Source organism: Meleagris gallopavo, chromosome 8 (genome assembly GCF_905368555.1).
Source record: "Meleagris gallopavo chromosome 8, MGAL_WU_HG_1.1, whole genome shotgun sequence".
NCBI lineage: Eukaryota > Metazoa > Chordata > Aves > Galliformes > Phasianidae > Meleagris > Meleagris gallopavo.
The window spans coordinates 32,421,280-32,443,227 of NC_139411.1; the positions used below are offsets into that span (position 1 = coordinate 32,421,280).

Genomic DNA, 21,948 nt, shown 5'->3' on the forward strand with positions numbered 1-21,948 from the left:
TTTTCGCTTATAATTGTTATTTTTCCGAATCAGCGTCATTTAGGTTAATGCTGTTACACCTCTTAAAATATCTGGTGAGTGAAAGATGTGCTGCTTTTCCACAGTTGAGTTTTGTTAATCTTTCCCTGTTCTGTCGTTTAAACAAAGCAACAAAATGTTTCATTCTTCAGAAACAAAGAAATATGTTTATTTGTATGTCACAAATGGAGGTTCAGACTTAACTGCTTCTCTTGGCTCTTATTCTGTAACAAACTGAAGTTTGTTACGAAGCTGGATGGTGAGCTCCATGGTTTTGGCCCTCAGTTAGTGACTGCATTATTTTCAACACTGGAAAGTGAAAGCAGTGGGGCAGGGAAGAAAATGGCCTTTGGGCTGCTCAGCCACTCTTCAAAACGTGTTCTGTTTTCTTTTCAGTAAGGAGTTCTGCGCTGTAATCCTCCTATTTTCTTTTAAAGAAGCGTCCTAACGACAGAAATTAATGCCCTTTTTCCCCTTCTGCCTCCTTGCACACAGACAGCAAAAAGCCAAGCCTGTTGATTTTCAGGTGAGTGGGAGTTTTGCGTCACAGAAGGGAGACGGCCCTCCCCCTGTGTATGATTACACATCTCAAGAATTATTTTAGTATGTTGATTCCTGTCAGTGTACTTCCCATAGTCAAAACAGTGTCCTTATCATCCCAGGTTATTGTTCCCGGCTGCTTTCATCAATCAGGTTTTTGAGATACCGGAATAAAAATTATTGGTAAATAGTAGAAGCTCCATTGTTGTCCCCTGTGCCTTACCTTTGTCAAGACCTATCAGTCATAAAGTGCAAGAAATGTTTTTCCTGCTGGTGCTTGAAGACGTCAGACCTGAGGGATGAGAGAAACAAAAAATGATCGGCTTTTGGAGAAGGTTATCCTTCCCACACAGAGTCAGCAAGGCTAGTTGTGCAGGTCCAGATGTAAACAGTACGTCTGGTTCTCAGACCCCGAGAACTGCCAAGGGATTTTTGTCGCTCTTTTTGCTTGGAGTCTGACTTGCAGGACCAATGCACATGTGGAGCTGAAGCCTTTTACTGGGCCCTTTCCTGCAGTGCCCATTTTCCCACCTGGCAGAGCCCATAGAGTTTTGCTGTGTGGGTGAGGAGCCTGGGCTGCTGAATGGTGCTGGTTGTTCATTGGGTTTGTATGGAGCTGTAGGGTCTGAGTGAGAGCCACGTGAATTCTGATAGGATAATTTCAACCTCTGTGGGTGACAAACCCCCTGATAGCCATCCTTGTGAGGTTTTCTTCATGACAAAACTCTTTGCAGGTCAGTAAGTCACCATTTCAGTGGTATTTTCTACTCTATCCAATGTTAGTCATTTTCAGGAGAACTAAGTTGTGCAAGAATAAAAATAAGCTTAGAATTTTGGTAATTTTACTGCGTCACTTCAAATCCCAGTTCTTTAATTGCAGGAGTTATCTGCTACGCTTTTGTGGCATATTAAATAAATATCGTAGCAAGAGTAGTTTCATTAAACAGCATTATTAGCAATATTATGCTGGTTTGGCGCGATAGTTTTTCATAATTCACAAGAATGCTGTCCAGCACAGTTCCAGATATAATACAATTTTGCTAAAATGCACCTAAACCTCTGCTTCCTTTCCACTCCCAGCCAATTCTTCTTCTGGCTGTTTGTCTTTCTGAAGCCACAATTATTTATCTCTTTGGCTTCTGAGAACAGCATCTTCCAAGCACAAAAAGACAATGGGGCCTTTTGTAGGGCTATTAAATTTTAAGACCAGGAGTATCTCACGTACAGAATTTTGAATAGTACTCTGGAAGACAGCTCAAGTATGAGGAAGCACAGCCAGTGGAGTAATAGCTAGGGCTAAAAAAATGGAAAACTATTCATGCTGTGACATAACAGATTGTACGGTCATGCGTGAGTGTAGAACAATAAGTGCTACAAGTATACTTAGAGGGAAAAGAAGTGCCAGATCACTGGCTACCACCTGTGTGATAGTTGGTAGCACTAGGTAAGAGAACTGAAAAGTCCCTTGTGCACATCCTGGTGGCATAGCAGGCCATGCTTGGCAGGTGTTCCTCCTTTTTCATTGTAAGGTTTTGAGTTAGAGGTAGGCACAGCAGTGTGCTGACAGTTCTGGGGTGGTCTCTTTGGAAATATAAAATGAATTCATTGTTCTTGAACAGATATCACAATTAGAGCATCCTTAATGCAATGAATACATAGATTTGCTTGTGTTAGCTCTCAGATACTGCTCTACAGCTCCCATTTTTGAATGGCGAAGCAAGCAACCAAAATTAATCTTCCAGGACCTTTTTCATTTGAGGCCATTAAAACAATAGTTTAAAAGGTATTAAAGGTAAATGTTTTCCTTCTTTACATTCACTCTCTCTATGCATGCATCCGGTGTCTGTGGAGCTTCAGATCCATACATCATCCATCTGGCTACACTGGGACCGCATGGCCGAAGTTCACTTTGGAGCTACTGCTGTGGGATGGAAACCACCACACCTATGGAACACAAAGCAGTGATCTGCCTCAAAATCACCTGCCTGATTAAATTAGTTAATTCTTTGACAGCTTAATTGACACTGGCAGGCTTTACGCTGGCTCAGGTGTCATTGGCCTCCTGCAGCTGGCAGCAGGTCGCTCTTGGGCTGGTGTCAGTGCTGTGTGCTATGTGCTGGGCCTACCTCTAGCTCTGTGCTTGCCTTCCTGACCCAGACCAGTGGGTTCTGCAGGCTTAGGATACATGAGTGACGGACAGGTAGGATGCTGGTAGGGATGAACTTTGCTCTGTGTATTCCAGCGTTGATCTCGTATCCACGTGTAACGTTTGAGCACGCTGCAAAGGTGGTTCGTGTCCTCCAGCTGCTGTCCATGGGGATGGCTCTGCACTGCACATACACATTGGGTAGGTCACAGCGGAGCAGGGGCTGTGCTACAGCTCTGCCCTGTTAATAGCATGCATTATGGCCTTCCGGATGGAGGGGATATTACACTAACAACCCACCAGCTGTAGCTCTTTAAAGCTGTTGAGAGTAATTGTGCTGCAGCCCAGGTGCTCCCAGGGGCTGTGGTTAGGCAGTGTGGGAGCCAGGAGTTGTTAATAAGAGGAGGCAGCACAGAGCATGAGTTTTCCCTCTGGAGTTACTGCCGTGTGCAAGTTATGTGCTGTGTTCATCAGCCATGGGGCATCACCAGGGCTACCCAGTGCTTGCAGGACATCAGCTCTGATTCTGCTCCAGGTTCTTGTCAAATCCATCTTGATACTGCAAGGTAAGTTTGTGGCCAGCGGCTGCTCTGTGCTCTGGGAGGGAACGTGGCATCAAGGTGCAGCAAGAGTACTGTGGGAAAGGAGTTTTCTGTTAATCTGCTAACGTGTAACCTTTGAGATGCATTGCTGCATGTGGCAAGGCAATTTATTCTCAAAAACATGAGGAGTTTAACCCACCAGGTAGTCGTCTGCAGAGTGAGAGCTCCTCGGGTTCCTCCTTTGTGGAAACGCATTGCTTGTTGGTTTGGTGCACCAAGGGCATGCACCATGAAAGGCAGGAGGCTGCAACAGGGGCATCCCCTTTCCTGATGTTTATTTCTCTCTTCAGTTGTTCTCATACTGCATGTGAAAGTTATAAATATATAGATATATAATTTTTTTTTTTTTGTAGCAGTCGGACTGGTATGGCTTTGCGGGAAGAACAGGTGATCCTATATCAAAAATGAAACTTTAAAATTATATACCTCTATGACAGTACTTATTTCTTAATGCTGAAATGTTCCCTCTGAGAATTCAGGTATTCAGTAATCACTGTTTCTGTTCCCTTCCATATTTGACTGATAAAATGAATTACTTTGTGATTTACCCTTTGCAAGCTCAATCGTGTCTGCAAGTATACAAGGTGTAGCAAAAATACAAGGCTGAGAAAAGGAGTAAGATATAGGAAAAGATAGTTGATGGTTTTCTTACAATTGACTTAGAAAGATATCCAGACAAACATTTCTGGAATGAATTTTAGTTGTGCGGTTCATCAGCGCAGTGCAATGCTGTGGTTTTGAAGTATTCCCTCTCCCTCCCACGCTCTTTTCTTATGTTCTTGCCGGGCTGTTTCACATCTTTTCAGCCAGCAACCGTGTTTAATTTTTAAAAATCAAAGTAAAATTGCCAAGTGTCACAGCCAAGAGTGTTTTATGTAAGTTCTTCTAGAACGCTGTCTGCTTTTTCATTTATCAAACTGTTTTTTACGATGTGCTTCTTTCGCAACCATCTAAGTCATATTTTATCTAGGAAAAGTTTTCTTAAGGAAAACATTCCTTTCTGAAAGATATCCCCTACTTGCAACCAGACGTACTGGGATTTACCTTCCTTACTTTGTACAGTAACAAGTGGTTTACCACGCATGCATTCAACACCTGCTGCAGTGACCCAGAAGTTACTGCTTTTTAGCTACTGAGTTTTTCTAGTCTACCTAAACCTGTAATTTTCAGTGCTTTCAATGGCTTCTAAAGATTTAATTCCCCTGTTTATTGTTAGGAGTTATCCCTCACCTCGTTGCCCAACTGTGTTGGGAGCGGTGCTGAGAAGTGAATGCGCTTCAGGTGAATACTGATCAGAGGCGTATGGAGGGTTCAGTGTGGCTTTGCTCCTTGCCAAACGCAGTGCTGGAATATTAAATGCAGCAGTGACATTATGCAAATGTGTGCCGAGTTTGGCTTTCCTTCAAATGACACTTCCACAAGTGCAGAGCAAACCTTCCTGGGTTGTCTTCCCCCATGACTGTGATTTGATGCAGTCGGGTTGCCAAGGAAGGAAATAAGAGCTTCGTTCTCCTTGGAAAAGGAGCTCAGCTTTATTGTGGATCCCCTTACTTGTTTTCTTCATCCATTTCTACAGGTGTTCTGACTCAAGTAACAAAATGCCAGCCCACCAAAAAACACCTACACAAAAACCCCGATAACCTCCAGTAAACTCATATCTTTCTATCAAAGAAGTTGAATATCTCAGTCTCTCGTTCAGTGCTGAAATGAAACAAAATACAGTTTGTAACCAGTCTGAATTTCTAAATGGGGAAGAAGCATTAAATGTAAGCCCTCAGGGCCTCACAAGGTGCAGGTGGGTGTTGCTCAGCCGATAGCCTGCTGCACACAGCTGATGCACACTAGTTCCAATTCTCTGCATTTGGAAGAGGTCGTTGTGCTGTGGTTGTGTTGGGTGATACACGGCGGGGCTGCTGTCAGGTGTTCCTGGAAGTAGACAGTTGTCTTAATTAGAGTGATGTTTTTACAGCTTTGTATATTTCAGTTTCTGCCAAGACAACTGACAACAAGAAACGAGGAATTTATGAAGAAATCATGAAAAATTTATGCTGGCATATGTGATCTATTCATCCAGCGTATAAAATGTACTTTAAATTCCAGCATCAGAGCTGCTAATAAGTCTGAAAATAGACTGAAATTATTAATAGCTTTGTATGTGTTTTGACCCAACAGCATGCTCTAGATTTGACCCACAGTGATGTTAACATAAGAGTTAGACATCCAGCACTCCTAACTCACAAGGATTTCTTTTGTTGTGAGTCAGGATTTTAAGCTAATTATTTGTATAAGAAAAGATGCATGAAATAAAAATACGTAGGAGAATAGTAGGATAGTGCCAATGACAAACTTGTGCCGAATCCTCCAAAAACTCATACATATCTCTGAAGGAGAGCTGTTCTATAGATTTATTTTTTTGCTGAGCAGTTTCTGGATATGATCTTGATAAAACAGAGCTGTGTGTGCAAACATAGGAGCCCCCGGGGAAGAAAATAACATTCCCTCATTAGACTCATTTCAGTTACTCTTTTGTGTTAATTTCCTTTGTAACCTGCGACATCTGTAACGTGAATTGCTAATTTGTTTGGAAAGTTAGGGAGAAAAAACAACCCCACTAAAGCCACTCTAGCATTGCAGCCCTGTGTATTTTGCTGTGGTTCCCCTGACAGCACCGTCTCCTCTGTTTGGTGCTTGATCAGGGCTTGGTCTAAATTTGTAAACTCGCACAATTCCATGTGGGGAGTTTTGAATTGGAGCGTGCTGTTCTCTCTGCTGTAAAATATCTAATCTCTTTTACTTACGTGTTTGTGTGGAAGTTGTTCTCTTGTTCTGACACAGAGCCCTTACCTGTGAGAGGCTGATAGATGAAATAGAACAGTTGCCTTGATTTAACAGGGAAGTTGGGATCATTCTGTTAATGCTGACAAATGGAAAGGTTTCTCCTTGGGCTGGGCTCTGGGCAGCGGAGTCCTGTGGACTGAGGACACACCAGCAGCAGGAAAGCTTTTCCAGTACAGGATGCCATCGTCTCAGGTTTGCTAGGAGCAAAGGGACAGGGCTGTATCTGGAAGCTGTTTTCTATTGAAACACCGATGTGATGCTGCTGGAAACAGGGCAGTGAGCATGGTGTGCCCAGGGATAGAGGGAGAAAATGTGAGCTGGTGGCTGCTGACCTCCTGCCCCACAGAGCCCTGCTTTGTCTGACAGCCAGTCGCCAGCAGAAGCTCAGAATTAAAAGCTAGATGATGATTCAGTCGTAGAAGGAATAAAGTGACCAGGTACCGGTGGCAGCTGGGCTCAGCTTCCCTTTCGTTGCTGCTCTGGTATATATGCTTGTTAGAAATGAACATCAGAACACACACCCAGAAAATCAAGAGCTAGAAGCAGCAGCTTCAAACTGAGCAGGATGCTTCTGCTGGGGGTGGACATGGTAATCTGTGAGTGAATAACTGATCTGAATGTGGAACTCTTTGAGAATAGCAGGATCTCTTTGCTTATCACTAACTTTATAATGCTGTTTTTGGGGGGTTTTTTTGTTGTTCTTGAGTTGTAAAATACAAAAAATATCTCAAGAGTTAAAACTTTGTCATGCCAGCTTTTCCTATGGTAAATCTTTCTTTGTTGATGTTTGCACAGACTTAACATTCATACACAAATTTTTAAGGTACTCTTTTCCTCCCTTCTAATTCAACTAATATTTAAATGAGAGAGTAATTAAGAACTGACGGTTATGAAAATGATGTTTTTTGGCAAGTCTGCCTCACGTTTCAGTCGGGAGAAATGGTTCCTGGCTCTGGGCATCATGGAATGCCCTTCAGCTCTCCTTGGCTGCAATTGCTTTGACCATTGTCAACTTATAAAGCAGTTCCCTTGAACGTTTCCTTCTTCCCCCGAATCGTAAATTGTCTGGCTCCAGGAGAGCTGTCTGGGAAATGCAGAGGCTGAGGATCTGCTGGGCATTATGAAACTGTGTGGGGAGCTGCAAAAAGTGCAACTCATTCTCATTGATTTAAGAGAGAAACACCTGGCATATGCATTTTGATTATTTATATCTTATTCGAGACAGTTCGTATATTAAAAAGGAAATTAAAGGCCAACTTCTCAAAAGAACAGAGGCAGTTTGTACACAACGTGTGACTCCAGATATGGGTGGAGAGGGGAAAAAAATGTGCTCTTCCTGCTCTCTGATGGATGTCCAGCAGTGCGTGGCTGTGGGGCTGGCAGCTGAGTTCTGCTCACACATCCCTGAGAGTGGCTGATGGAACCTAAACCATAAGTGCTGATGAGAAAACAGCTACTGGGCCTCATCAAATTATTTGGTATCAATTATCTCTACTGTTTTAAAGCTCTGTGTGTATTTAATGTTTGTTTTATTTGAATGTAATGTAGTGAATATATGAGTAAGATGGTGTGAATGAATGATTTCAGCTTTCAGGTAACTTTTTTTCTCTTACATCAATAATTCAATGTCGATGTTTCTCTAAATTTCTGTGAGTTATAGTAACATGAAGGTAAGAGATTTTAAGTGTAGCACCATGACCCAGGGAAAAAGTTTTAAAAGAAAGGTTACAAGGGTGGATAGTGATAGGATGGGGAATGGTTTTAAACCGGGAGGTTTAGGTTGGATATTAGGAGGAAGTTTTTCAGCCAGAGGGTGGTGATGCACTGGAACAGGGGGCATCCACAGCCTCCTTGGGCAACATCCCTGGAGGCATTCAAGGCCAGGCTGGATGTGGCTCTGGGCAGCCTGGGCTGCTGGTTGGAGACCTGCACATAGCAGGGGGTTGGAACTGGATGAGCATTGTGGTCCTTTTCAACCCAGGCCGTTCTGTGGTTCTATGAAAATAAAATAACCCAACTGATGAAAAATATATGTAAGTTTGAATGTTTGAGCCCATTTCAGTGGTTGTGCTCGTGGATGGGTGTGGATGCTGGTAGGGGTGTGGGAAAAATACTAAAGGAAATGTTCTGCCATGCAAATTCAGCAGGGTTAGAAGGATGTGGTGGATGAAAGATCTGAAGTTCAGTCTGTATCTTTCAGTCCTTTTTGGAGCCTCAATTGTAGCAAATACAAGAAAATGACAGGTTTTATGTCAAAATCCAGGTATTTCTGGTTTTCACTGTTGAGAGTTTATACAGTCCAGGTGCAAGGGGGGGATGCCAGCAGTCAAGTCACCTCTATGGAAATTAAGCAGACTTGTTTGTGATGCAGCATTGTGAGCTGTAATAGGTAAATAATAAAGGTAATGTGCATCAGTTGTCCAGGCAGATGACTGTAGGCACAGGTGCTGCTGTGACAGGATGCCCTGTGCCTCACAGTCCCTAAGGGGGCGGGTTCTGATCTGCTCTGAGGAATTCTGAGATGTTTTCTTAACAGGCTTACAACCACTTCCCATTCCTGAGTGCACAGACGAGCAGCAGGAAACGTGGCACTGTGCAAACCCATGTTATTCGAGGCATTTTATCATCATACTGCATCTTGCGTTGCGCAGTCTTAGCAAATTGAGTGAAAATAAACACAGGCACAGCATTTGGGAGTGATTTTATCTTGCCTATTTCAGCTTGCCTTAAAGCTCCACTTTCCTTTAGTCTCAGAGCTGCGTCCCCAGCCATGGCTGTACTGTAGGTTGGCTGTGGTGTGAATTCAGAGCCAGGTGTTGATGCAGGTCTTGTGCTGGCTGAGGTCCTTAGCAATCAACTGCTTTGTCAGGCACACAGTATATTGTTTCCCATTCTCTATTACTATTAGTCTGAAGTGTGCCAGTGGTGTTTCTTCAGTAGCATGTTACTCTTGTGTCTAGTTCTCTCATAATCAAGCATTTATTATGTTTTGTGTGATCATTTTAGATGTTGATCTTCCATTTACAAACCACTTGGTTAACTAATTGATTTAAAGGTACTTTTGGCTCGAATACAAATAAGCTTAAATGTTTAAAGCTTATTGCTGCATTATTGGCAGACTGGCCCAACTGGATCCCTTATTCACGTGCCCATCCATACAGGTCTTCCATTTTAGTCTGAGAAATGACATTTTGGATCCATCACCCAAGCAGTTGGGCATTGCGGGTGAGTTAAACTTTACCAACTTGTACAGCTCATCTTTGCTGAAGGGGTGCCACTGTCAAAGATGCCTTTTTTGCCCTAAAGTAAGATTTATAGTGTCAGATCTATGTAGGCACAATAATACTAATATGAATTATTTTTGCGAGAAACTCAGAGCATCTGGGGAAGATCGTCTGTGTTCTGTTGACCTTACAGATGTTTGAGTTGATTCATAGTGGGATTAAGTAATTTCTCTGTGCTCACGCAGTGAGTAACCAACAGTGAAGAGTGGAATTCAAATCATATATTATTTTCATGTTCCATTTTGATGTCTAATCAAAATAGAACAATTCTCATCTCCAGTGCGTAAATGGGAAAAACAATTCAGAGCTGTATACAATAAGGAACATCGGTGCAGTACCTTGTTTTCAAACACAGCATAGGTACAGACAAACATTCAACCCAACAGCCTGTTGAGTTCTCTGCTTCTATGAAGTCTTGCCCAGGCGACTCTTCTGGTTTCTCATCTTTGTGCTAGAGGTTATCACCTCTGGAATGGTTCTGCATCACACCTTGGATCGTCATTTCCTCATTGGATTCAAGACAAAAGAGTAAGGTTAGTTCTACTGATTTAAGGACACTGAGCAGAGCCAGCTGGCTTGGGTAGATGTGGATCAGAGCGTGCTGTGTTGAACCTCTGCTATGGGGCTGGGGAGGTGGGGATGCATGGCAGCGTGCCTGCAGGGCTCGGTCTGTAGAGGACACCTGCATGCAGCCTTGCTCAGCTTTAAACCTAGAGCCCAAAGCCTTTGGAGCAGAGCTTGTAGAGCTAAAGATAATGAACATCAGCCTCATCAAAACTATCCATGAAACTGAATAATTACTGCTGAAGTCGTGACTGCAGTCTTGTTATCGCAGCATGTTGATTTCAGCTTTTTCCTATAAAAAGATGGGTCAGGAGACAAGTATTGTATTATTGAGTTATCCTGATGACTGGAGCATGTTGTACAGAGTGCCAGCTCTAATAATACTGCACCAAATTATCAGGAATTAATAGATGCTGAGTAAAGTGTAGAGCTCTTGGAATGAATCTGGAGGAGGACCACTAAGATGATCAGAGGGCTGGAGCACCTCTCCTATAAGGATAGGTTGAGGGAACTGGGCTTGTTTAGCTTGCAGAAGAGAAGGCTGGGGAGAGACCTCACTGTGGCCTTCCAGTACTTGAAGAGCGAATAAACAGGAGGGGGAACGGATGTTTGTGAGGGTGGGTGGTGATAGGACAAAAGGGAATGGTTGTAAAGTGAGACAGGGGAGATTTAGGTTGGATATGAGGAGGAAGTTTTTCAGCCAGAGGGTGGTGAGGCACTGGAACAGGTTGCCCAAGGAGGCTGTGGATGCCCCATCCCTGCAGGCATTCAGGCCCAGGCTGGATGTGGCTCTGGGCAGCCTGGGCTGCTGGTTGGTGATCTGTACATAGCAGGGGGTTGGAACTGGATGAGCACTGTGGTCCTTTTCAACCCAGGCCATTCTATGGTTCTGTGATAATTCTATGATAAATAACCTTGCATTACTGTTCTTTTGTAATGGATCTGTTGAAGGAAACAACTTTTCTAGCTGTTTACATCACAATAATTTCATAACATGTTTGTATTATTTAAACTGCATGTTTTGTGAATGCTGGAGCCAAGTAATTTGTAACAGAAGCTGTATGTAGGAACCACTCTCCTGAAGTGTTTTTTAAATTGCTTTGCTTGCAGCTACAGAGTTTGCCATAGAGAAAGATTTCTCATTCTGAAATTTCAAAGCCACAGGAGTGGTCACATAGCTGAGAAAGGGACAGTCTGGTGATTTAAGGCTCTTCAGTGCCCGACTTGTTGCTGGACAGAGTGCTAGAGACCTTGCTGCTCTAGCAGAACATTTCTCTGCAGTTCCATAATGCCCAAAACATGGAAACTGATTTGTCGCCTATTAGGTCCTGTTCATAGGGGTAAATGGGCTACTGGAGCTGGATGGCAGGAAATTAATGTGAAATAAATGTTTATATAGTCTGCTTTAGCTCTCTTATCCAAGTCAATCTCTGTGGCACTCAGGCTGGTTTCCAGTTTCTGTAGGTTTCCTGTACAAGTGCATCCAGGATGATATATCACAGGGCTGATGTGAAATTGTCTTCCCCCTGACTTCTCCCAGTGAGGTGTTGTGGGCATTTTGCCCACTATTTCGATATAGATATAGATATATATTTTAGTTTAGATTTGTTGTTTTAAAAATTAGAAGTTGGTGATACTCAGTAGGAGGAGCATGGGCTATGCTAGCTGAACAGGAGACCCAAAGCCACGCAAGGTATTGGATGGCTTTTACAAATGATATCCTGCTGGATTTACTTGCACTAATGAGATTTGTCAGAGCTGCCCTTAGCAGCAGCAGCTGATAACAGCACGCCCCATTGCAGCAGAGCACATTGCCTGGGTGAGCAGCTTCACACGATGCAGGAAGGAGTGTGGGGGAGAGATGTTCTTCTCTGCTTCTCACCCCACTTTTCAGCTTTGCCTTTAATTGCTGTTATTTCAAGTTTGGGGTAAAAGTTCCTTGAAATGCAATGCAGGAGCTGTCTGAAGTTTAAAAATATTTTCAAACCACTGATAATGTAGAAGGTTTTCACCCAGTGTTTGTCTTCACGAGCGGCGCCCCAAATCAGACACCCAAGCAGCTTGGTACAGACTCACGGAGCCATCTGTGATGTGTCAGGCTCTGGAACAGGCTGCAAGACTGCTCAGGGTTAAGGAGTCCCCTTGCCTGGATGGAGGTGTTCAGGACTGCAGAGATGTGGCAGGGAGGGACATGGGCAGCAGGTGTGGTGGGGGTGGGCTTGGGGATCCTAAAGGACTTTTTCAGCTCAAAGGGTTCTATGGTTCTGTGACTCTGTCTGACCCACATGGCCACAGGCTTTCCCCTGGAGCCCCACAAAGACTAAGGGACCTTGGCAGAGCCTCACTGCCCTGTCAGCACTCCCAGGGCATCGGGTTTGGAGCCTCTTGTCCTTCACCAAGGTGTTCTGCACGTGTCCATCCCTGCTGAGCTGAACACTTGTGTCCTGGCACACGTGTGGTAACAGCCCTATTGACTCCTCTTTAAATAAAAAGGGGAGAAAACTGAATTCAGCTGGTGGTGGAGTAGGAAAGCGCAGATTTCCTTCTTATCTGGATTAGTCATGTTCTTTTAGGGATGAAACTCCATGCAGAACAAGAAAATGAGGCAGCTGATATCGACAGAGGTGGCTGCATGGATTACCTGAGCAGTTCCACGTGGATGAATGGGAAGCTTTACTTATTCTCTAACTCGGCATAAAAGACAAAACATGAACACTTTGTTTTTCATTTGTACATCATTGTACCAGCATTATCCCGCTCCTAGATTAATGTGGATTGTGTGATTTGCAGATTTCACCCCAGGGCAGATTGCCTTTATTGAGCAGGAGAGTCCGACCCGCAGCTGGCTCAGCACACAGCACTGGGCTTTTAAAGCACAAACTCATTTGCTCCTCAGGATTGCCAGAGCTGCTTTTGTCTGGTCCTCACCTCATTAACACGTTCTTAAGTAATTATGAATGAGAGAAGGTGACCCCCAACTCCCTGTGCTTATAAGGTGACTTAAAGAAGTCTGTATTTACCACAGCCGAAAACTTCTCAGCGGACAGTAATTTATACAGCTGTGATCATGTGGTAATTGTGATTTGTCACAGACGAATATTTACTTTTTTGACTAATTTAAAACCTATTCATCATGCTACACACAAATTAAGAACAAAGTGTTGTGTTGGTCTTTGAATGGATAATTGCAATTAAGACACTCTCCTGCAGAAATAATGTGTGTAGGGTTAATTTGGACTCGGAATTGTTTTTTCTTTGCATGTCTGTACAATTATATTCTCCAACTGTGGCACAGGGCAAATAATCAACTCAACAATTATTTGTATCTGAGCTGAAACGTATTTTTAATGGAAGTGTAAAAGCATCTGCAACGCTCTGTTAGAATATTGTGGTGAAGTGGTGAGTACTGGTGAGGTTGGTGGCAGCTGGACACAGTGTTTGGGTTTGGGGGTGAACTTCATTGTGACTCAGTTGTGTAAGAGCTCATAAACAGGAGGGAGACTCACTTTATACGCTGCCAGATAGCGATGAGGGAGAATGGTTTTAAATGAAGTAGATGAAAATGTAGGTTGGATGTGAGGAGGAAACCCTTGACCAGAAGTGGTGCAGCCCTGGCACTGCTCCCATGGCACTGCATGGCCATGGCTGAGCCCTGGGCAGCCTGAGCTGGGGGTACAGCCCATGACAGGACTATGAGTGCCCTTCCAAGCCAATCGTGCTGCAATTCTGCATTTTCATTCTCTACAGCAGTGATGTAGGTGGCATGCCAAGAGCTGAGCCTTATTGGGGGGCTCCTTTTTTACCCTTACGTACAGTGCACGGGTGATAGGAAATGTGTAACTTTTAAATACGCATAAAAGGGGAATTTCGCAACTGCAATGTAGCAAATTAAATATTAATGTAGATATATCTTAAAAAAAAAAAATCATAAAAATGTTAATTATCTCCTGCAGTAAAATTTGAATTATGTGGCCTGAATAGCATGGTGGGAAGGTGTTATTTTTTCTAATAAAACTCGAAGAAGCAGCCTCTTAAAATATGGGGGGGAGCTCTTAATCTCAGAGTTGGAATGTTTAGAAAAAAAAATGGGAGTAGTTTTAGCAATAACTACAAACGACTTGTTGCATGTTTTCTGTTAAAATACTGTTTTCTACCAGAGACCTGGAGGAACGCTAAAACAGCACGTGTTCCATTTTAGCATCCCCTGAATCTTCAGCACCATTGTTCCCTTGCCTTTTTGGCCTATTGGTGTGGTCAGACAGAGCCCTTATAGCAAGCTTTTGTTTGTCGTGCAAGTACTTCTGACTGAAAGCACTGTTGGTAATCTCAGTTATCACACAGAGCCACTTTTAGGGCATCCATTTTCAGCCATCACAGTTTGTGTATTACTGATGTTCAAGATGGGAATATGTAATATTTGAACAGACTGTGTGTGCTATTCTGGTTTTGTCTGTTAAGCTATGGAAAAAAAATCGGAAAACCATCCTTCTTGCCTTATGTGAACCATTGACAAATAATCTGTTTGTTCAGGATTGGCCTGCAGGTCTTGCCTTTGACAGACCTTTCATGATGTGTGCTGCAGATGGATGTGGATCCCTGGCCTTGCTTAAAGCAGCGTTTTACTGTCCTTTACTAGTCTCTGTCCTACTAGCATTGCTCTCCATTGGAAGGCCAGGGTGCTCAGCTCACTCCTGGCTTCTTGGTGCTGGCATGAGGGCAGTGCACCTGCTTCCAGTCAGCCATCATCCTGCTGGGCACCTCTCTGTCTCTTGCTGCCGATCCTGTGGCAGCAAGGATCCTGTTCATATGGGCCTCAAGTTGGTGTTGCACAGCTTTAGCTGTGTGTTATTGCTTAAACCTCAGTGTAGTGCAGGGGTAAAACAAGTTGTGTGTTGGCTTAGTTGGAATTTGTAACAGGAGTGACCTGACGTGGGATGACAGGGACCTCTGGGTCTCTGATCGCACCCTGCTCTGTCAGGACACCCATATCCAGGTGGGTTTGGAGATCCACGAGGAGATCCATGCAAACCATCCTGGTTTGCACCCGTTGCATCTTCTCCTGGCACCAGGCATCCCTGAGCAGAGCCTGGTTCTTCCCTCTTGCATCTCCCTCAGATGTTTGTGGACACTCATCCAGGCTGCTAACATCTGTGTAGTTCCCTGAAGTCAGCTGTTCACCTCCTGCAAATGGTTTCTGCTGCAGCGAGTGGTGTACCCAGGCAAGGCTGCTAAATAGCAAGAATGCTTGGCTTCTCCAATCACTGCGTCAGGGACGCATCATGGTTTTCAACAGCAAAGTGATGCACTTTTCCATTACTTTATATTATGCTGTATAAGATCAGCAGAAGTAGGGCTGTTACTACAAATTGTATATGTGCAAACATTGGTTTAAAAAAAAAAAAGAAAATCAACTTCACTGTGTTTTGCTGAGCTTTATCTCAGTGGGTGAAGCTGCTGGCTCTGGATTTTTCTTCTCTTTGTTCCTACAATCCATATGAGCTCATAAAATAATTACTGCTCACAGAGAAGCTGCTCGGCTTCAGTGCCATTGGCTTTATAAATTATCTGTCTATAGAGATAGCCGGAGTGTGTAACTCAGGCCAGAGGAGAACATAAAAGGAGCATGAATGGTACGTAAATGTGCGTGGCGTAAATGCAAGCCTTTTGCCCAGCTGCACTTTGAGGCAGGCCTGTGACAATGACTCCAGCTGTGCTGATGTGGGAAACACTGCCTGTCTGTGCTGCCTGGAGAGGTGCACAGCCCTGCTCTGAGCGCACCGTGCTGCTGCTTCCTGCAGACCTTGCACCAGCTGTGCTGCTGGGTGCACGGTGCTCCCATGTGCTCCTGTCCAGCCATGCTGCCGGAGCCAGAACGTGTCCAAATGTAGCTGATTTACAGATTCAAAGTGCTGGATTTGGGACAGAGTCAATTGGCCTGCCTTGGTGCTGGGTGCACGCTTGTTAATTCCCTGTTCAAGCAAACTTCTGTATGGCTCTACCAGAAGAAAGATCAGGAATCTACAAATGACAGCTGTATCTTCCAGTACAGTCTGACAAAGCCTGCTGTCAGAAATAAAATGCGAGTCTCATGGTATACTAAAACAGGACTTCCAAGATGCTATATATATAAAGCCAGATAGTTTCCTGTAGCTTTAAATACGTATTATCCACATATAGCACATTTTTGTGACCTGAAGAGCTTCTTCAGGATTAACACTGAGAGAGGAAAATTAAGTACTGCCTAAAAGTTGTACCAAACTGGATTCCATGCTGGAGGGTTCCCTCCCTTTCTTTTCCATGACCTGTATCCCATTTGCCTCTGAGGTTTTGCCTTCAGCAGGCAGAAGCTGCTGGCCAGCTGCAGGAGGATGGGCACAGCAAGGACCAGGTCCTCCAGGGCCCCAAGCACGTTCAGGCATTGCAGCCTGCAGCCATCCTGTGTCAGAGCACATTGCTTTCTGCAGAAGCATCTGTTTGTGGTGTCAGAAATGCCCCTCTGCTGACCCAGAGGCTCTCCTCACATGCTGCACGCTCATTACAAGGGTGAACAAAAATGGTTTTGATTGTGCAATTCCATTGCAATTCCTTACAATGCAGTTCATTTCTATCTGCAGCGTTATTTAGCTCTTCTAAACTGGAGAAAGCACATGCCTGGTGAGGATGAAATTAATGCTGAAGGCAGTCAAAGGTAATCAGCGTCTCTGGGCTTCCCCAAAATAAGGGATAGAGCAGAGCAAAAAAGAGTGTTACAGATATATGGGGATGTGCATGAGGGGAACGGTGTGGGGTTGCTCCACACTGATCACCCCAAGGGGCTGAGAGCAGTGGCTTCAATATGGATCTCTTGCAGGGAGCAGAGATCCCGGCTGGTCGGACATTGGCTGGTGTTTGCTTGGAGACCTGGGTCTTCACTGAGCCTCAGGGCCCAGAGTTCCCTGCTAACCCATCAGCTTAATCACTGCTCTGGGATGATATAGAAGAAGAAAATAAAAACTAAAAAAAAAAAAAAAAAAAACTACAGCCAAACATCACTAACAGAACCAAGCAGCAGATGGATGGTGTGTTGTGCTTATGGGCCAGCTCCAGGTTCAGCTTCCCCTATAAGCCACAGGCACCTTCACGCTGTTCTTGGCTGTAGGAAATGGTTTTTCCCTTATCCTCCCTTCTGCCCCTGTGTACCTTAACCACCTGATCTGTCTGTGTTTGAGCCCTTCTTCCTCCTTAACTTCACACTGCTGCTTTTTGCTATCGTGTCCTCTGCATGCTGACTTTTCATGCAGTTTACCTCTTTCCACATGAGCCAAAAATCCTACTGCTGGCTGCAGAAGAGATGGGTTTGGTGGGCGCTTGCTGGGAGGATCACTGGGACTTGGAGGTACTGAAGCATCTCATCGAGGCCTTCATTCCAGTCATCTTGTTGCAAACCATAGCAGACAGGAGCCTGCAAGAGAAATTAAAAGAACAGCAAAGCACTGATCTTGTCCTGAGGTTAATAGCTGGGTTGTGCAAGCAATTGTCTGTGCAGGGGACCAGCAGTGTTCTCGTCTCGCTTCACTCTCCTCTTGCATACCCCACTGCCTTCTTGAAATGTTGTGTGTGTCACAGCAATATCTGAGAGCCACGCTTAGGATCAAATGCAGCCTTACCTAAAGCTCCAGAAAAGTGGTTATGTTGTTGTGGTTGCTTTTCAATACTTTACCAGCATTAGTGATCTCTTCACAAGGCTGCCAACCCCATAAATGCATGGAAACAGCAAAGTGGAACAGCCATTATAGTTACCTCGTGGAGGCATTCAAGGCCAGGCTGGATGTGGCTCTGGGCAGCCTGGGCTGCTGGTTGGTGACCCTGCACATAGCAGGGGGTTGGAACTGGATGAGCACTGTGCTCCTTTTCAACCCAGGCCATTCTATGATTCTGTGATATATAAATATATCTAATATATGTGTGTCAATTAGCAGAAGATTGTATTTGTGCTGCCTCCCAAGGAGTTAAGTCTTGTGCTTGCTGGTTAGGGTCTGGGAGAAGGACATCCCAAGGTTGTGCAAGTTGGTTCTTCTGGACAGTGCCTCTTGTAAATGAAAAGTCATGTGAAGACATAATGTAAAAACCAAATTATTCTCAGCCCCTGAGGAAACTTTTTTGCTATCAGGCGTTGTGGTAAACTTAGCATTTTGGATAACGTACGGAGCCAAAAGACCTTTCCAGCTAACTGAGATGCTGAGACGATTTATCACCCCAGCAGCACTGGTCTGCTCTGGACTAACCTTTGGGCACCTTGCTCTGTGGGTTGCTTGCTTTTTCCCCATTTGTATTCAGTGATGGATTTTGATCAAATATCTGCAGGAAAAATTAGGATTATTTTCCTAGCATTAGGAGATTTATTTATCCAGCTGCAATTGTCTAAAAAAAATTGATTGCACGATTGATGGAAATGTCAAAGAATATGAAATGCAGTGAATCAATTCTATTGATTTATCCATAATTACCCAAAGTAGCCTTAATCAGTATTCACATTGGGGTGTCCATAGAAATCTGTGAGTTACAAAGGACAGCGCTGTCAGCAGAAAAGGAGAGAGGTTCCCTTGCTGGTGCAATCCTGTCATGTATGTGAAACTTTCTTTTTTTCTTTCTTTTATTTTTATTTTTTTTTTTTTGGCCAAATTCATAATCAGAAAATTCACGCTTTGCAGGAAAATTTACCTGGTGTCCTTTGCCATACTTCACATGACTTGATTCCCTATGTTGAAATTACTTCCAGGCCAAATTCTTTCAAAAGCAGTGTGGTAGGGGGGAAAAAAAAAAAAAAAATAGTTTTTCCATTTGTTGGGGGTCAGCACGCCATCCTAAACGTGGTTCTGTATTTTACTTTGTGTCAAATGGAAGGGAATAGAACTGAATTGTCCTGGGGTTGGTCATTCCTGGGAGCTAAATCTTCCTGGTGGTACCAAGAGAATCAAAGGGCTGGGATGGTTGGGACAGGCTGGAGGGCTTGTGTGGGTAGTCATAGATTGCTCTGTGACAGTTCTTTCTTTAAAAACTTCTTAATTCCATGCAGACATTGGTATTTTATACTACAGTAGTCGTAAAATGCTGAGGCAGTATTCCCATCTAAGGCCAAGTCAAAGAAAGATGCCTTACTTATAAGACACCACGTTCTTGGGTTGCTCAGTGACCTTTAAGCATTTTGTATAGAGGGACTGTTACAAACGTGCTCCTGCTTCTCAGTTTGGAAATGCAACTGCTTGGAAGTGATGTTTTTTAGCGCATAAATTCAGCAAGGGAAGGTGGGGATACCTGCTCCACAGCAAAGACTTGTGGCAGTTTGTTGAGCACCGCTTTAAATGAAAACAGCTTGCTTAATAACACAGCTGAATGCAGAGATTTCTTATAGTGGTGCTTCAACAAATTACCTTTGTTTTAAATTACAAGATCTGTCCCAAGTTTTTGCTGACTGTCATGTTAGAAATAGTCAGTTTTGAATTCAGTGGTTGTACGTTCCTTATGGAATATTTGCTTTTGGTGAAGAGGGACACTGATGCTGTCTACGTGCAATAGGCACTGGTTTCCCAGTGTTGTAGCCTTAGCTAAAAACACTCAAATTGTCTTGCAGCATTTCCCTTAGAAAACACCACTTGCAAGCTTTTATTACTCTGTCATAAAAGTCTCTAGGAGGTGAACTTCAGTGCGCAAGGTTCTATCCACAGCTAGAGCTAAATGGCAGATGGAATTTCTGGAGACAGAATTTCTTTTGGAAAAAAAAAAAAAAAAAAAATCCCAACTTTCTTCTTCCCTTTGTTTTGTTTCTTTCTGTTAACGTTTATTGTTTGATTGCCCGGCGTCAGAGCACTTCTCCGTTGCAAAAACGGGCCTTAAGGTGTGAGACAGCAGCACTGCAGAGGTTGGTTGTGGAGCAGCGCGCTGTGGATGCGAGTGTTGGTAGTCAAAGCACAAGTTTGTCCTTCAGAATTTTGTAACTTGCAGTTATTTTTCATTCATCCGTCCCCGTTGTTTTAGAGGATGCACAGTGCAGAATATAAATGAGGAAGGAGGTGTCAGTGATTATAGATAATATGCTAAAACTCTTTCTGAAATATTTATTAGAAAATAGGTTAATAAAGTGACACGATGCACCTGTGCTGGTGTGAAGTAGAGGATAGGAGAAGATTATGCTAATGTAAGTATTTAGCAGCAAGTCTTCATTGGGATTACTCTGTGCTATTATCACAGTCAGCCCTGGAATTGTAATTCAACAGAAAGCAAATGATCAAGGGTTTTGTTTCTTTCTTCTCTTTTTTTTTTTTCTTCCCAAGTTTTGGCTGCTCTTTAGCCCGATGAATTAGAAGGAATATATTGCAAGGAATCTTTTTAGCGTATTACTGAACAGCAACAAAAAAGGATAAGTGAGAAGTAGGCTGGGCAGAGAACTATCACATAGAGGAGTGTAAAATGAAAAGGATTTTGGAAACCTTGATGTGGGCTGAGCAGCTGTCAGGTTGGGAGGTGTGAAAAGAAGTTAATAGTAATAATATCACAAGGAAAGAAAAGAGTTTGGGATGGGGAGACGGTTGAAGGGAGATGGGAGCAGGACACGTGCCTTCATGCTCACACATTGCCATGATTTTGCCTTTCATTTGACATACACAGAATATGTAACTGAGTATTACATATTCTCTGTGTTCAGAGGTCATAATAATTGGAAAATCATCATCTGTATGTGATGCCAAGAGAAAAGCTGTTACTGGGATGTATTAAAATGTGAATTTTAATTTATATGCAAGTGAAAAGTTGTTTAAAACTTAACTGTGCTTTGCAGATGAAAAGTTGAGAAATAATTTGAAGATATTTGATGTGATTGCTCTTTAAAAGAAAACTTTGGTATTCATGCGTTAGTGAGCAGTTGTTCAGGTCTGGGTTTTGCATGGGGATTTCAAGGTCTAGGTCTGTTGTTTCATACACAGTCTGACAAGATAAGAGTAGTCTGTCTCATATATGCACAGCAAATTTGTCTCCCAGAGCAGCAAAATCACAAGCATGCGAGGCATGGTAATGTGCAGGAAGGCCGATCAGCTGTAATAAAGCATTCATTATCCCTCCATCTAAATTAACTGAAATGGTGTAGTAGGCCCTTTTATAACATCTCTCAAATTCCCTCTCTTTTATTGAATTAGCAGCTAAACTTAGGTTATTTTAAGCTGTGTGTGTATATTCTTGTTTAGATCGTTATGCTGTCATTTCAGAAACCATTTGTCCTTTGGTTCCTTGGTTCTTCTGTGCTTATTCTTTGATGCTCTCTTCGGGGTTTCATGGGCTACATTTGTAGCTTGCACTATTTTCAGATTTTCTTGTAAGTATTTTGTGCAAGTGCTCGTAGTGCAAACCTGATGCAAAAGCTGACAAGATAATATGCAGAACAGAATATACTGTAGGAAAGGTTCTGCTTCTGAAATATCATTCTCCATAAAAACTCTTTGTGCAGAGTTAGTTTGATCTGCACGTGTGTGTGTTACACAGTGAGTTGGGTGTGATGCAGCTCTGCTCATCTCCTATAGCTTCTGCAAATGCTTTCTAGTGGTGGGAGAGGCAAATAAAAAAAATCAGGGCATGTGATTAATTATAAGAGAGAATGGAGAAAGAAGAACCAACTGTACCTGAGAAAGGGAAGGAAAAAAGAGTTGTTTGGCACAGTGCTGTTCCACTTGTATGCTCTCCCTCTTTGTCCTTTCTTCATTTGTTGTTGCCAATGGAGGTCTAGATGTGACAAGTAGGAATAGCCTCCTGCATTCAGTGAGACTGTAGGAAAAAAGGGCTTCTCTGCAAAGGTAAAATTACAGAATCAAAGCAGTAGTATTTGTGTTGTTATTTGCTTTAGCCATCTCTAGGCGTGCATCCACAAACCATTTAACCCCCTGTGGGACCGCTGGGCGTGATTAAGAATTAACAATGATAAAAATACACA

The 21,948-nt window shown here is 43.3% G+C and overlaps 1 protein-coding gene and 1 long non-coding RNA gene across 4 annotated transcripts in view; one reads left to right on the forward strand and one right to left on the reverse strand.

Moving 5' to 3' along the window:
* The window catches only part of DOCK1 (dedicator of cytokinesis 1), a 274,016-nt gene that overhangs the window by 167,869 nt on the left and 84,199 nt on the right, over window positions 1-21,948 (forward strand). The gene's annotated exons all lie outside the window — the stretch shown is intronic.
* On the reverse strand, window positions 126-21,878 carry LOC146543901 (uncharacterized). Of its 2 annotated transcripts, XR_014884703.1 has the most exons (5): window positions 21,641-21,878; window positions 17,278-17,433; window positions 6,151-6,341; window positions 3,446-5,232; window positions 126-3,338 (listed from the first exon to the last, which is right to left on the reverse strand). It is a non-coding gene; the product is annotated as an uncharacterized LOC146543901 (long non-coding RNA). The 2 variants fall into 2 exon arrangements; XR_014884702.1 differs by having other exon boundaries at window positions 126-5,232; window positions 21,641-21,868.